This window comes from Netta rufina (assembly GCF_964035555.1).
Source record: "Netta rufina genome assembly, chromosome: 1".
NCBI lineage: Eukaryota > Metazoa > Chordata > Aves > Anseriformes > Anatidae > Netta > Netta rufina.
The window spans coordinates 50472010-50486582 of record NC_140123.1 but is presented as its reverse complement, the minus strand read 5'-3'; positions in this window follow the sequence as shown (position 1 = coordinate 50486582).

The window sequence follows — 14573 nt, the reverse complement described above, 5'->3', positions numbered from 1 at the left end:
CACCTTCTGAAAAGTGTGATCAGATTGCCTTGACTCAGGATGCCTGAAGCCTTTGTTGTGGCTGCTCTATGGTCTGAGCCCTTTAGAGAGGCCTATTTAAGAGCCAGGCCCAGGCCACAGCTCTCAGAAGCTGCCAACAGATGCAGCAGTTTGCACAGCGGGGTGTGAAGAAGGGGGCCTCAGCTGAATTTAGATCACTAGTCTGAGATATGGTAGTGATATACCACAAAGCTCTTTCCCCCAGTAGGTGTTGGAGCAGTTATCCTTGCGGAAGCTCCAGTGCAGGCTAAGCTTCAAATGATGTATGCAGCCTTTCAAGTCTCAGGCTGTAGGGGGTGCCTGGGGCCTCTCTGTGACGACAGAAAAGATGGTCCCCTCTCTTGCTGAAGGTGTACTGTCTTGGAGGAGTTCTGTCATCAAGTGGAGGATTTACAAGGAAGTCATAAGGCTGTATAGCATCAGAAAATGTAAGGGAGATAGACAAAGCTGTCTCTGAGACTCAACAGCTTGAAAGCCTGAGACTGTAACTGCAGGAGAGAACCGGGGGGTGTCCACCCCTGCTCCTAAGGTAAGCATAGCCTCTGGAGGGAAGTATGGAAACTGGTGACTTCTGCTACCAAGAAAAAGGTTCTTGTCCCACCTAAGAGTTTACATCAAAAAAAAAAAAAAATAACATAAAAAAAAAATATTAAATGCCCTCAATATTGAAGAGGAACCAGATACATCTACAAGCAAAGGATCTGGTCCACATGACCTTAAATGCTGCAAGATCACCAGGAAGAAATGATGAGTCATTGTAGTAGGTGACTTCCTGATGGAACAGAGTCATCCATTAATGACTCAATGACTAGAGAGGTTTGCTGCTTGTCAGGGGTCTGGATCTGGGATAATATTGTGGAGGGGCTACCAAAGGCCATCCAGCCCTCTGACTATTGCCTCCTGCTTTTACTCCACATGAGTAAAAATGATGCTGCCAGAGGAAACTTGGATATTGTCAAAAGTGACTACAGATCTCTGAGACCAGTAATCAAGGCCATGGGAGCCCAGGTTGTATTCTTCTCAGTCCATTTGGTTAGGGGGGAAAAGATATGATGTGAAGAGCACTAACAGGACAGATTGATGTGGAACTGGTGTTGGTAACAGGTTTTTTATTTTCTAAGACCACGGGATACTCTTTAAAGATCAGCATCTGTTTCACTGAGATGAGTCCACTAATTAAGTAGGGCAAAGCTATTTTTGGCAATAGTATGATTGACTTCATAAGGTGGGCTTTAAACTCAGAATGATGGGGGAGGTAAGGAGTAACCACTAGACCTGTAAGAGAATGATAACAAGGTCAATGAGAAAAGGATATGTGGTCCTTATACAGCAATGGAACATGGAATCAACAAAATGGACCTAAGCAGGGGTCATTTCCAGCATTGTAATGTAAGCAAGGAAGGTGTTAATGAGACACCATTATTGAGAAGTTTCCCAAGCTCTTTCTAGGAAATCAACATGCTGAGGTGCATGTCTGAAGTGCCTATACACTGAGGCATGGAGTATAGGGAATAAACATGATGGAGTTAGAGATCTGTGTGTAGAATCATAGAATGGTCTGGGGTTGGAAGGGACATCTAGGATTATCTAGCTCCAGAAAACTCCCTGCCATAGGCAGGGACACCACCCACTAGATCAGGTTGCTCAGGGCCTCATCTAACCTAGTCTTGAACACTTCTAGGAATGGGACAGCCACAACCTCTCTGGGTAAACTTCTCCAGTGCCTTACCACCCTCTGAGTGAAGATTTTTTTTTCTAACCTATAATCTAAATCTCCTTTCTTTTAGTTTACAGAATCACAGAATCACAGAATTTCTAGGTTGGAAGAGACCTCAAGGTCATCGAGTCCAACCTCCAACCTAACGCTAACAGCCCTCCACTAAACCATATCCCTAAGCTCTACATCTAAACGTCTTTTGAAGACTTCCAGGGATGGTGACTCCACCACTTCCCTGGGCAGCCTGTTCCAATGTCTAACAACCCTTTCAGTGAAGAAGTTCTTCCTAACATCTAACCTAAAACTCCCCTGGCTCAACTTAAGCCCATTCCCCCTCGTCCTGTCACCAGGCACGTGGGAGAACAGGCCAACCCCCACCTCGCTACAGCCTCCCTTGAGGTACCTAAAAAGAGCGATAAGGTCACCCCTGAGCCTCCTCTTCTCCAGGCTGAACAAGCCCAGCTCCCTCAGCCGCTCCTCGTAGCACTTGTTCTCCAGGCCCCTCACCAGCTTCGTCGCCCTTCTCTGCACCCGCTCAAGCACCTCCATGTCCTTCTTGTAGCGAGGGGCCCAAAGCTGAACACAGTACTCGAGGTGCGGCCTCACCAGAGCTGAGTACAGGGGGACGATCACCTCCCTAGCCCTGCTGGTCACACTGTTCCTGATACAAGCCAGGATGTCGTTGGCCTTCTTGGCCACCTGAGCACACTGCTGGCTCATATTCAGCCGACTATCCACCATCACTCCCAGGTCCTTCTCTGCCTGGCAGCTCTCCAACCATTCCTCTCCCAGTCTGTAGCTCTGCTTGGGGTTATTGCACCCCAGGTGCAGGACCCGGCACTTGGCCTTGTTGAACTTCATGCAGTTGACCTCAGCCCATCGGTGCAGCCTATCCAGATCCTCCTGCAGAGCTTTCCTACCCTCGAGCAGATCGACACATGCACCTAACTTGGTGTCATCTGCGAACTTACTGAGGGTGCACTCGATGCCCTCGTCCAGATCATCGATGAAGATATTAAAGAGGACCGGCCCCAGCACCGAGCCCTGGGGAACGCCACTAGTGACTGGCCTCCAACTGGACTTGACTCCATTCACCACGACTCTTTGGGCCCGGCTATCCAGCCAGTTTCTAACCCAGCGAAGCGTGCGCCAGTCCAAGCCAAGAGCAGCCAGTTTCTTGAGGAGAATGCTGTGGGAGACGGTGTCAAAAGCCTTGCTGAAGTCAAGGTAGACCACATCCACAGCCTTTCCCTCATCCACCCAGCGCGTCACTCTGTCATAGAAGGAGATCAGGTTCGTCAGGCATGACCTGCCTTTCATAAAGCCATGCTGACTGGGCCTGATCGCCTGCTTCCCCTGCAATTGCTGCATGATGACTCTCAGGAGGATCTGCTCCATGAGCTTTCCTGGCACTGAGGTCAAACTGACAGGCCTGTAGTTTCCCGGGTCTGCCCTCCGGCCCTTCTTGTAGATGGGCGTCACGTTTGCTAGCCGCCAGTCGATTGGAACCTCCCCTGATAGCCAGGACTGTTGATAAATGATGGAAAGTGGCTTGGCCAGCTCCTCTGCCAGTTCCCTCAGTACCCTTGGGTGGGTAAACCATTTAAAACCATTCTCCCTTGTATTATCATTATCTACCTGAATAAAGAGTCCTTATCCATCGTTTTTATAAGCCCCCTTTAAGTAATGAAAGCTGTAAGGAGGTCATCCCAGACCCTTCTCTTCAGTAGGCTGAACATCCCCAGTTCTCTCAGCCTTTATTCATAAGAGAGGTGCTCCAGCCCCTTGGGCATCTTTGTGGCCCTCCTCTGGACCCACTCTAACAGCTCCACATCCTTCTTGTGCTGGGGGTTCCAGACCTGAACATAGTACTCCAAGTGGGGCCTCACAAGAGCTGAGTATACTCCTCTTTTAATGCAGTCAAAGATGCAGTTGGCCTTCTGGGCTGCAAACATGTACTACCACGTCATGTAGAGCTTTTCATCCATCAGAACCCCAAAGTCCTACAGGGCTGCTCTCTATGGGTTCTTCTCCTATTCTGTACTCATGTCTGGGATTTCCCTGGCCCAGGTGCATCACCTTTCATTTAGATTTGTTGAACCTCATTAGGTTCATGTGGGCCCACTTCTCAAGCTCATCCAGGTCTCTTCAGATAGCATCACTTCCTTCTATCATATCAACCGCACTGCTGAGCTTGATGTCATCTGCAAATTTGCTGAAGTTGCACTTAATTGCACTGTCTATGTCACTGATAAAGATATTAAACAGTACCAGTCCATAGATAAACCCCTGAGGTACACCACTTGTCACCGGCCTTCACTTGCTCGGTTCCATCCATGCCTTGTCTTTCCTGATCTCATCCTTTCACATCTGGACCACATCCCTGTACTTTTCCCAGGCCACATATCCCTGCTTCCACTGCCTGTGCATTTCCTTCTTATTCTTCAGTTGGACCAGCAGTTCTTTGCTCAGTCATCCCAGTTGTTTGCCCTCCCTGCCCACTTGTTTATGTAGGGAAATTGAGAGTTCTTGCACTCTAAGGAAGACATCCTTAAGGAGTTTCCTGCTCTGATCAGCTCCTTTGTCCCCAAGGATTGTGTTCCAGGGGATCTCAGCTACTAGGTCCTTAAATAGCTTTAAGTTTTCTCTTCGGACATTCAGGGTCCTGACTTTGCTCTTTGCCAGGCCCATATTCCTTGAGATAACAAATTCAACCAAGGCATGGTCACTGCAGCTCAGACTGCCTCCAATCTTGACCTCTTTAATGAGCTCTTCCATGCTGGTGAGCACCAGGTCAAGTACCACTTCTCCTCTGATGGGTTTGTCTAGTACCTAGACCAGGAAGGTATCTTCAATGCACTCTTGGAATCTTCTGGATTGCTTAGAACGTGCTGTGTAGTTTTCCCAGCAGACATCCAGGTGATTGAAGTCCCCTATCAAGATGAGAGTGTGTGAGCACAATGCTTCTTGTAGTTGAAGCAAGAATGTCTCATCCACAAGCTTCCCTTGATCATGCGGCCTGTAGTAGACTCCAACTACAAGTTGCTTGATGAGGTCTTTAACTCTCAACTGTAAGCTCTCAACCTGTCCATGGCTGTTTTGCTAGAGCAACTCTTCACAATCAATATAGCCTAAGGTAGAGGGCAACACCCTCTACCTTTCTTTTCTATTTATCCCTTCTGAAGAGTTTGTAGTCCTCTACTCCCATGTTCCAGTTATGTGATCCATTCCACCATATTTCTGTGATAGCAATCAGGTCATATTTGTCTAATTGCACCATGGTTTCCAATTCCTCTTGCTTGTTTCCCATGCTGCAAGCATTAGTGTAGAGGCATTTCAGCTGGGCAATTGGTTTTACCACATTTCTAGAACCCTTCCTGATTGCATTGGGACAGTTCACGATTATTTCCCTACCCTGACTTAGAGTGATAGTATTCTCAAGTATGTTTTCTTCACTCAGAAGTGCATTCCCTTCCCCCACCACCAGGAATAAGGGCTGTGGTCAGTCCATAATGCTTTACCTCTGCTGCTGCTTCACAGTCACTCTCTGCCCCTGCTCCAGCATGGAGTCCCTCCCACAGGGAGGGTCCTTCCCAAACAGATCCTATGTGGGTTTCCCCACAGGCAGCAGCTCTTTAAGATCTGCTTCAACGTGGGTCTGTATCTTGGGGTCCATCCTTGAGGAGAAAACTGCTTCAACATGGAGCCCTCGCATGTTACAGTTCTCACCAGATCACCTGCTCCTGCATGAGATCCTCTCCATGGATCCATGGATGCAGCATGGAGATGGAGATCTGATTCACTGTGGTACCCCATGGGCTGCAGGGGGACAGTATGCTCCAGCAGGGGCCTCTCCACAGGCCACAGGGGAGCTTCTGTTCTTGTGCCTGGATCCCTTCCTCCCCTTCCTTCTTTACTGACCTTTGTGTCTGCAAGCCTGTTTCTCACCCCTCTCTCTCTCTCTCTCAGCAGCTGTTGTACAGCAGATTTTTCCCTTTCTTAAAGATGTTCTCATAGAGGCACAAACAGTGTTGCTCATTGGCTCAGCTCTGGCCAGAGATGGGTCCATTTCAGAGCCATCTGGAACTGGCTGTTCTCTAACATGGGGAAGATTCTGGACTCTCCTCACAGAGAGTACCCCTGCAGCTCCCCTGCTACCAAACCCTTGCCACATAAACCCAATACACCCCCATAACACAAGAGAAACCTGGACATAATGGAAAGAGTCTAAAGAAGGTCCAGCAAAATGATTAAGGGACTGAAGCACCCCTCTTATGAAGAAGGACTGAGAGATCTGGGACTCTTCAGCTATAGAAGAGAAGGCTCAGGGGGAATCACATAAGTGTCTGTAAATACCTGGAGGAAATCTGCAAAGAGGATGGAGTCAGTCTATTTTCAGTGGTGCCCTGTGGCAAAAAAAAAAGGGGGCAAGAAACTGTGGTGTTTTTACTCAGTTGGGCAGCCGAACTCCGCCACAACTGCTCTCTCACTCCCCCTCCCCAGAGAGAAAGAGAGAAAAAATATGATGCAAAGGGCTCAAATGTTGAGATAAGGACAGGGAGATCACTCAACAATTATTATGGGCAAAACAGACTCAAGAGTAGGGAGATTAGTAAAATGTATTGCCTATTACCAACAAGCTAGAGAAGTGAGAACATAGAAAATAAACTAAAACCAGCCATTGATGTCAGGAGTGGGATACAAGAGGTTCTGTCCAAACATCAGGAAACACTTCTTTACTGTGAAGGTGACTGAGCACTGGCACAGGTTTCCTAAAGAGGTTGTGGTCTCTCCCTCCTTGGAGATACTCAAAAGTTGTCTGGACGTGGTGCTGGGCACCATGTAGATGGCCTGACTTAATCAGGGTCATTGCACTGGATGACTTCCAGAATTCTCTTCCAGGCTAAACTATTTTGTTATAACGGATAAGATTGAAAGTATATATAAATAAGAACTAAATCATGTGCATAACAGATTGTGGACATATTGCAGTAGCAACTTCTACAAGGTAGTGAGTAACAGGAAACACCTACTGTGAAAAAATAAATAAATAAATAAATAACATTGAGGCTCCTGAAGTTCTTTTCAAAGGCTTTTAATTTAATTTCAAAAGAACAAGGGAAAAAAAAATACTGAGTGGGAGTTTTTATTATTATTACTATTTTTTTCTTTTCTTTTACACCATGTACTTAAAACTCAGTTTATTACCTCCATAGGTAAGTGGTCTGACCAGTGGACTCCATGCCACTTAAAGGTATGTGTTCTTCTCTTTAATACAAGTCAGAAATTCTTACCTGTGTCTGTGAAGAAAACTGAGGCTCATGCATAATTGTGAAAGCTTTCAGTTCCTATTTAAATACTTAAAACATTTTATGAAAAAAAAAAAAATCCATATTCAGAAAAATCCTTTTCCACATGCCATCAGGTATTCTAGTTTGAAAATCTTTGTTGAAGATGCAGATTTCAGCCTTGACAGCAAAAGTCCAAGTAAGAGCAATGCCAGAAAATTCATACAAGAAGCACAATAAATAGGTCTTTTCTGTTCTTTGGTAATCTCAGTGTTGTAAGTGTTGTATGTTGTTTTTTCTTTTTTCTTTCTTTTTTTTTTTTTTTTTTTTTAATTTACTTTGTGTGTGTGTGTGTCTTTATATTCAGCATATATATATTTTTTGTTTAAAACTGAAACTCACTTATGTTAATGTTGTTTTGAATTTCACTTATCTGTCTTAGAAAATGTAGATGCCATTCCTACATTACTGTGTAGTGTAATTGGCAGCTATTAAAACTGGCAGCTCATTAAAATAATAATCTATGTATTATCTTATAATAAACAAAAAAGCATGCTGAATATTGAACACTGAACTCAGCTCTCCACAAAAAGCAATACATTTATTTCATATTTAGTATACATATGTCACTGATAAATTAGAAATTTATACTGTCAAGGGTTAAAACAATTTTCTGTTTACAATATCAGAGAAGTTAGTATTTCAGTTTAAAAATCTAATAATTTGTGACAGGGAATATATATTAAACAGCTGTTACATTATTGTCATTTGAATTATGGTATGAAATGGCAGTGAGTCTAAATATGTTGAGTGTTTTTGACAACAGTCAAAATATGTTGAGTGTTTCCATTTTAAACCCTTCGATCATATCCTCAGGACCATCACAAGATCAGTTTCTTTATCCTTTTCAGCTGAGCACCAATAAACTCTTTTCAGAAAGTGAAATGCATGAAAAACAAATAGTGTTTCATGACTTACTACCCTTACCAAAAAATCCTTGTAAGAAAACTGTTACAATTATTACTCTATTTGTTGCTCTTCTAAATCAGTTACAATAACTCCACTACTCTAAAGAATGTGTTACCTTCATTACCCTGCTGATGCCTTCCCAAGTGATACTTTCTGCTCCTTTGTAACAGTAAACATCTCTAGGAAAGTCAGTTCTGACCATGCTTTCCTTTATATATATATATATATATATATTTTCCTTTTAATACAGAGCTACTGGATTAATTTTTACTAATACTCACTAGATAATTTGCTGAGGTCTACTGCTTTTTTTGTTGAAGTCCATCATATGTTTTTGTGAAGATTTAATGTAGTGCTGTAGTTGTGCTAAGTGAGATGAGTGCTACTCGTCATTGCAGCAGGGATCTGTAAATGCTGGAACTGCATGTGGTTTCTGATTGCCTAAGAGGACACTAAAAATCACGATCTAAACAGAAACTCAAATGTGCAGAGCTCTGGTACTGAAAAAATGCTTGTAATGTGGATGAAGAACATAAATAGGAATTTTGTGCAGGTCCCCTCAATCAATCATGTATGTAAGTGGAAAAGTATCTTCTTCTGTTTGTGTGATACACTATGCAATCCAACACTTGTTTAATATATCTAGGTTTATATTCCAAATATTCTGAGAGGGCTACCTTATGCCTATTTTAGAAGATAAAATGTACATAACAGTTGTTGATTCTGGCTCTGAATAGGCAGTACTTACTCATTTTTGGCTAAAAGACTCCAATATATTTTCTGTCTGTTAATTTTAAGGCATTGTCACAATCTAATAAGTGTAAAAACACAAAGAAGATTTTGGATGAGATATCCCTCTGACATTTTGTTGTAGAAAAGGTGCTTACAACAAACACATCAACAACAACATCAACAACAAGTCAGAGAGAATTATAGAAAATGTATTAATAGTATTAATCAAGACAGAGGATTTCTATTTTAGAAGAAAAAAAGAGAAATGTAATAATGTAATTATTAGTCACTTTTTAAAAAGTAACTATTTTTTAATATTTATAAATATTGAGACATTCACAAAATATAGAGAAAGGTGTGATGAACAAAGTATATCACAACATCTGTAATAATGGATCTTAATTTTAATATCTCATGAATAATACTTTTGGTTGGTATAATAATAGTTTATCTGAAAACACTGCATATTCTATTTATATTATTTAAGGTTTAAATAATTCTGTTTAGAGTTTAAATAGAATCATTTTTGTGCTTTCTTAGTAACTGTTCCTATCCCTCAACATCTACACTTCTCTTAATTTAAGTTAGAAGGGTTATCTCAGCTTGCTGAGAATGACAGTGTCATCTAAGAAGAAAGGAAGAAAAGAAATAGAAAGGTTCCATGGAAGCAGGTACATTGAGAAACACTTCTGACAAGAGCCAGACAGCAATTTAGAGCAGCTGGATTATGCAATCAGTTTATGTAACTATGTAAAGCAATCTTCAAGAGTAGTTGAAGGTGGTTTTTACTTTTTTTTTTCAATTTTATAATATTTGAGGATATGATTTTACTTATAGGCATAAAAATTAAAATAATAATAATAATAAAAATAGTTTTTATGTTGCAACACAAAACAGAATATACATATATGTGTTTGCAAAATACAATCCATTTAATTTTTTTCCTGTCTCCGGAAAATGAATTAATTCTTAGCTGCCAAGTATACATTAAAAAGTAACAGCAAACAATGAATATGCAAGCTGATGTTTTCATGATTAACAGGTGTGTGCTATGTGGACCTTCTAGGTCAAAAATCAATGGGGAAAACTGTTTTATGTCCAGTTTTTACACTGCTATTGCTATCCCTGTGAAGTGACAACAGTAAAGTCATTCAAATAGTGTCTTGGCAACAGTTTGACATTTTAAAAGATCAAAAACTACCATGTTAGACTCTTAGGGAGACCCTGACTGCAATAATACCAAAAAGGAAAGTAATAAAGTAAGAAGCAAGCATACAACACGCAGTTGCATTTCTTGCTATTGATTCTAAAACTGCCGAAGTGGAACTTTCTTACTTGCATCTACATAACCAGAAAGTCAAAGCAATACATCTCTGTCTGAAAATGCAGTAGAACCACAGTGTCAATTTAATCAAAACTTATTAGTTAGAGAAATCTAGAGAATTACACAGCATTACCTATTGATAGGTGTAAGATTTTAGGGTTTGAAAATTGACAACCTGGTAAACTGCCTGGAAAAACAAGTGATCTTGCATTATTAAACCAGAAGGTTTTCTCCCACAGTCATAAATGTAGGTAGAGTTCTGACTTACTGAACATGGAGACATAAATAGATACTAGCAATTAAATGTTCAATATGTGGCAAATAAATAGTCAAAATAGTAACTAAGTAGTAAATAGTAATAGTAAATATTATTTTACTAGTAAAAGACAAGTTGTAAAATACTAGTAATAAAATACTAGTAATTTTTTTAGTAAAATGATAAAATAGTAATAGTAATTAAGATCTTATCCTGAAATGTTTATAATGCTAACTAATTTCCTGTTTTCAACATTTCAGTAACAGGACTCTAGGGAGTCCTATTATTTAGGACAGTTTTAAAATGTATCAGAGTTGCTGGACCCTTGCACAAAATTAGCATTATGCAATTAATCTGTGACTGAACTCTCTAAAAAAGTTACTAATATCAGAGAAAATACTCTAGTTGTGTCACAGATGATCACTACAACTATCCAGTTACTAGCATATTACAATTGGAGTAATCAGTGATCTTAGCTAAACTAAATGTAAAAGAGTTTGGCCTTTTCTGTCAGCTTGCCAGAATACTAAAAATCATCTGTACTGTGCTAAGAGCTCACCTGCATTTAAATTCCTGGAAATGACATTAATGTTTTTGTTTGTTTGTTAGTTTGTTTGTTTTGTTTTGTTTTGTTTTTTAATCCATGTGAACTTGAAAAAAGCCTCATCTTTTGGGCTTTTGGAATTCCATAACAGAGAGATGAAATACTTCCATTGTTATGTTATTTAAAAGAATTATTTGTGCACTTTCGAGCACTACTAGCTGCTAGCTGCTCCAGTTGGAGTTGCTATCCTTGTTTCGTACTTCCTGCTTTTGGAGTAATCGCCACAATCAATGGCACTTTACCATATCATGAGAAAATTCTGAGAAAATCTGTAAATTCAGAAAGCCTTTTTAAAACACTATTGATTTTGCTTTCTCATAAATTGAACACATAACACATAACAGATGTAATTATTTACTTCTCTGAAATCCATGGTGTGTTTTCTTCCAAGACTAAAAAATATTTTACCAGATAGATAGCACAAGCAAAGTCCAAAGTCTATAATTTAAACAAACAAACAAACAAATAAATAAATGAAAATATACCTTGATTTAAGATATATTTTCATATGCCTGTCATTCCCTGTCCATAATAGCCCAAATCACAACCCATTAGCATTTCAGTAGATGAGGTAGCTAGCCTGATCCAGAATTGTCATGGAATAAGACTGGTGTTCTGTTACATATATAATAATGCTTATGAGTCTGCACATGGCTATACAGATGAGATCCTAAGGCAGAAAAATCTTCCCACACTTCATTGCCTTTCTATGCAGAATCACAAAGAGATAACTAATCACATATTTTAAAAGATGCATTTGTTCAGTCCTTAAAAAAAAAAAAAATCAGTATGAGAGACTTTTGCTTTGCATTATTTTATGCATAAAAGAAAGAAAAAATAGCTTTTATGTCAAGAATACCTTCATTTTTTTATTTTTTTAAGCAATTCATTTTAAAATATTATTTCATCCGATGGTTCTGTTCATGTTGGATTTATTCTATCATTTCAGCAGGACTGTTTTAAATGACAGTAATTTCTTAGATGTAATTAGAATTCAGATTCAAAAGGTCAAATTTGTAGAAACAAAAGAAAATATGTTTCATTCATACTCATAAATAAATAAATAAATAAATAAATAAATAAACAAACTGTTAGGAAAAAAAAATCAGTTGCCTTATTTGCAAGTGTTGAAGAAATGGATGGTTGCAATGTAAAACACCAGATTGTTAGTTGGTGTTAGACAATATTGAACTTTACAGCCTAAAATATATTATGTCTTTAGCCTGATTTATGACTGTAAAATCCATGTGTATTTCTAATACCTAGACTAACCTTCCATAAAACTTCTTGGGACTTTACAGGGGAAATTCATTGGTTGTCACAGACTACGCCTACAGTAGCAGGTAAAGCAGATTGGTAGACACAGATATGAAGAAAAGTATTTTGTTCTGAGATGTCTATACTATATGTATTTCAGATTTTATCTATCTATCTATCTATCTATCTATCTATCTATCAAGTGCTGCAGTGGATAGCTACAAACTTTTCAGAAGTGATAGGCTAGCAAGGAGAGGCAGTGGGGTAGCCCTGTATGTTACAGAGTGTTTTGATTTTCTAGAGCTAAACAATGACAATGACAAGGTTGAGTGTTTATGGGTAAAAATCTGGGGGAAAGCCAAGGAGACTGTCGTGGTGGGAGACTCTTTCAGACTGCACAACCAAGCTGAAGACGCAGACAAAATATTCTATAAACAGCTGGGAGAACTCTCACAATCACTAGCACTTGTTCTCATGGAGGACTTCAACTTACCAAACACCTGCAGGAAATATAACACAGCAGATAGGAGTCTAGGAGGTTTCTGGAGTGTGTGGAAGATAACTTCCTGACACAGCTGGTGAGTGAGCCAACTAGGAACAGTGCCCCACTGGACTTCATGCTTTTAAATATACTTGTGGGTGATGTGAAGGCTAAAGCCTGTCTTGGGTATAGTGATTATGAATTAATAGAGTTTTCAATTCTTGGAATGGTAATAAGGGGTGTTATCAGAACTGCCCTGGCCTTCCAGAGGGCAGACTTTTGCCTATTTAGGAGACTGGTTGGCAGAATCCTTTGGGAGGCAGTCCTGAAGGCCAAAGGAATCCAGGAAGGCTGGACACTCTTCAAGGAGGAAATCCTAAAGTCACAGGAACATACCGTACCCATAAGCCAAAAGATGAAGCAGAACAGGAGACCAGCCTGGTTGTACAGAGAGCAGTAGTTAGAGCTGAAGAAGAAAAAGAGGGCTTATGATCTTTGGAAGAAGAGGCAGGCCACTCAGGAGGACTATAGAGTTGTCATGAGGCTGTGCAGGGAGTAAGTTAGAAGGGCCAAAGCCCAATCTGTGTTCAATCTAGCTACTGCTGTTAAATACAATGATAATGTTTTTGTAAATATATAAAGAAGAAAAAGAGGACTGAGAAGAATCTCTAACCTTTATTAGATGTGGGGGGAAATATAGTGGCAAGAGATGAGGAAAAGGCTGAAAAGGTACTTAATGCCTTCTTTGCCTCAGTCTTTGGAAGCAAGATGAGTTGTTCTCTGACTACCCAGCCTTGTGGGTATGGCCTTATGGGTATGGCCAAGGATATGACCTTAAGTTGTGGCAGAGGAGATTTACGCTGGATATTAGGAAAGAGTTCTTCTCTGAAAGAAGGTTGTGAGGCATTGGAACAAGATGAACAGAGAACTATCTGTGTTATCGTCCCTGAAAGTCTTCATAAAATGTATAGATGTGGACCTTAGTAGAGTGGTTTAATGGCGGACTTGTAAGTGCTAGGCTAAAGGTTGAGATGAAATGGTGGTGTCCATGCTTATTCAAATTTCATAGACATGTTTCATACTTTGTTATTCTTCATCCGTTCCAACCATCCTTTAAGACTGAGTGTTCTTGAATGTGTTCAGTTTAGAGTTATCTGAATTCTGATGCCTTGTTGAGACACGTGTTCTGAAGTTAACAAACACAGCCTTTTCACTTTTCAGATAACAGTTGGAGTACTTGGATCTGGTTTTGGATTTAGATTCCAAACACTCAGTAGTTCTTGCATGTTCAGATGTTCTCTTTACTGCTTATGCTATTTTTCCTTTCCTTTCCTTTCCTTTCCTTTCCTTTCCTTTCCTTTCCTTTCCTTTCCTTTCCTTTCCTTTCCTTTCCTTTCCTTTCCTTTCCTTTCCTTTCCTTTCCTTTCCTTTCCTTTCCTTTCCTTTCCTTTCCTTTCCTTTCCTTTCCTTTCCTTTCCTTTCCTTTCCTTTCCTTTCCTTTCCTTTCTTTTTTTTCCTCCATGGAAATACTAGTTAAAGGAAAACTTACCTTGTAGAACAGTTTAAGGGTTTAGGTCTAGCTTGTTAGAAATTGGTGTCTCTGTAAAGTCATTTGTGCATATACATTTTCTTATACATGTACATGAACACATATATAAGTGACCATACATAAAACATCGTTTATATCTAAGACATATGAATATAATAACACATGCTTTGTATAATATATGGCAATAAGAAAACATTTTTCACATTTCAGTATAAGAATTATGAAGAAATATATATATATCTTAAGTGCCTTCTTTTTAAATATTTTTTTGATGTTCTTATGTTCAGAATGCTGCCCTTACTTTGAAGCTGTAGCTATTGTTGTCTGTATAACAAAAGTCCTGTCTCTAATCCCATG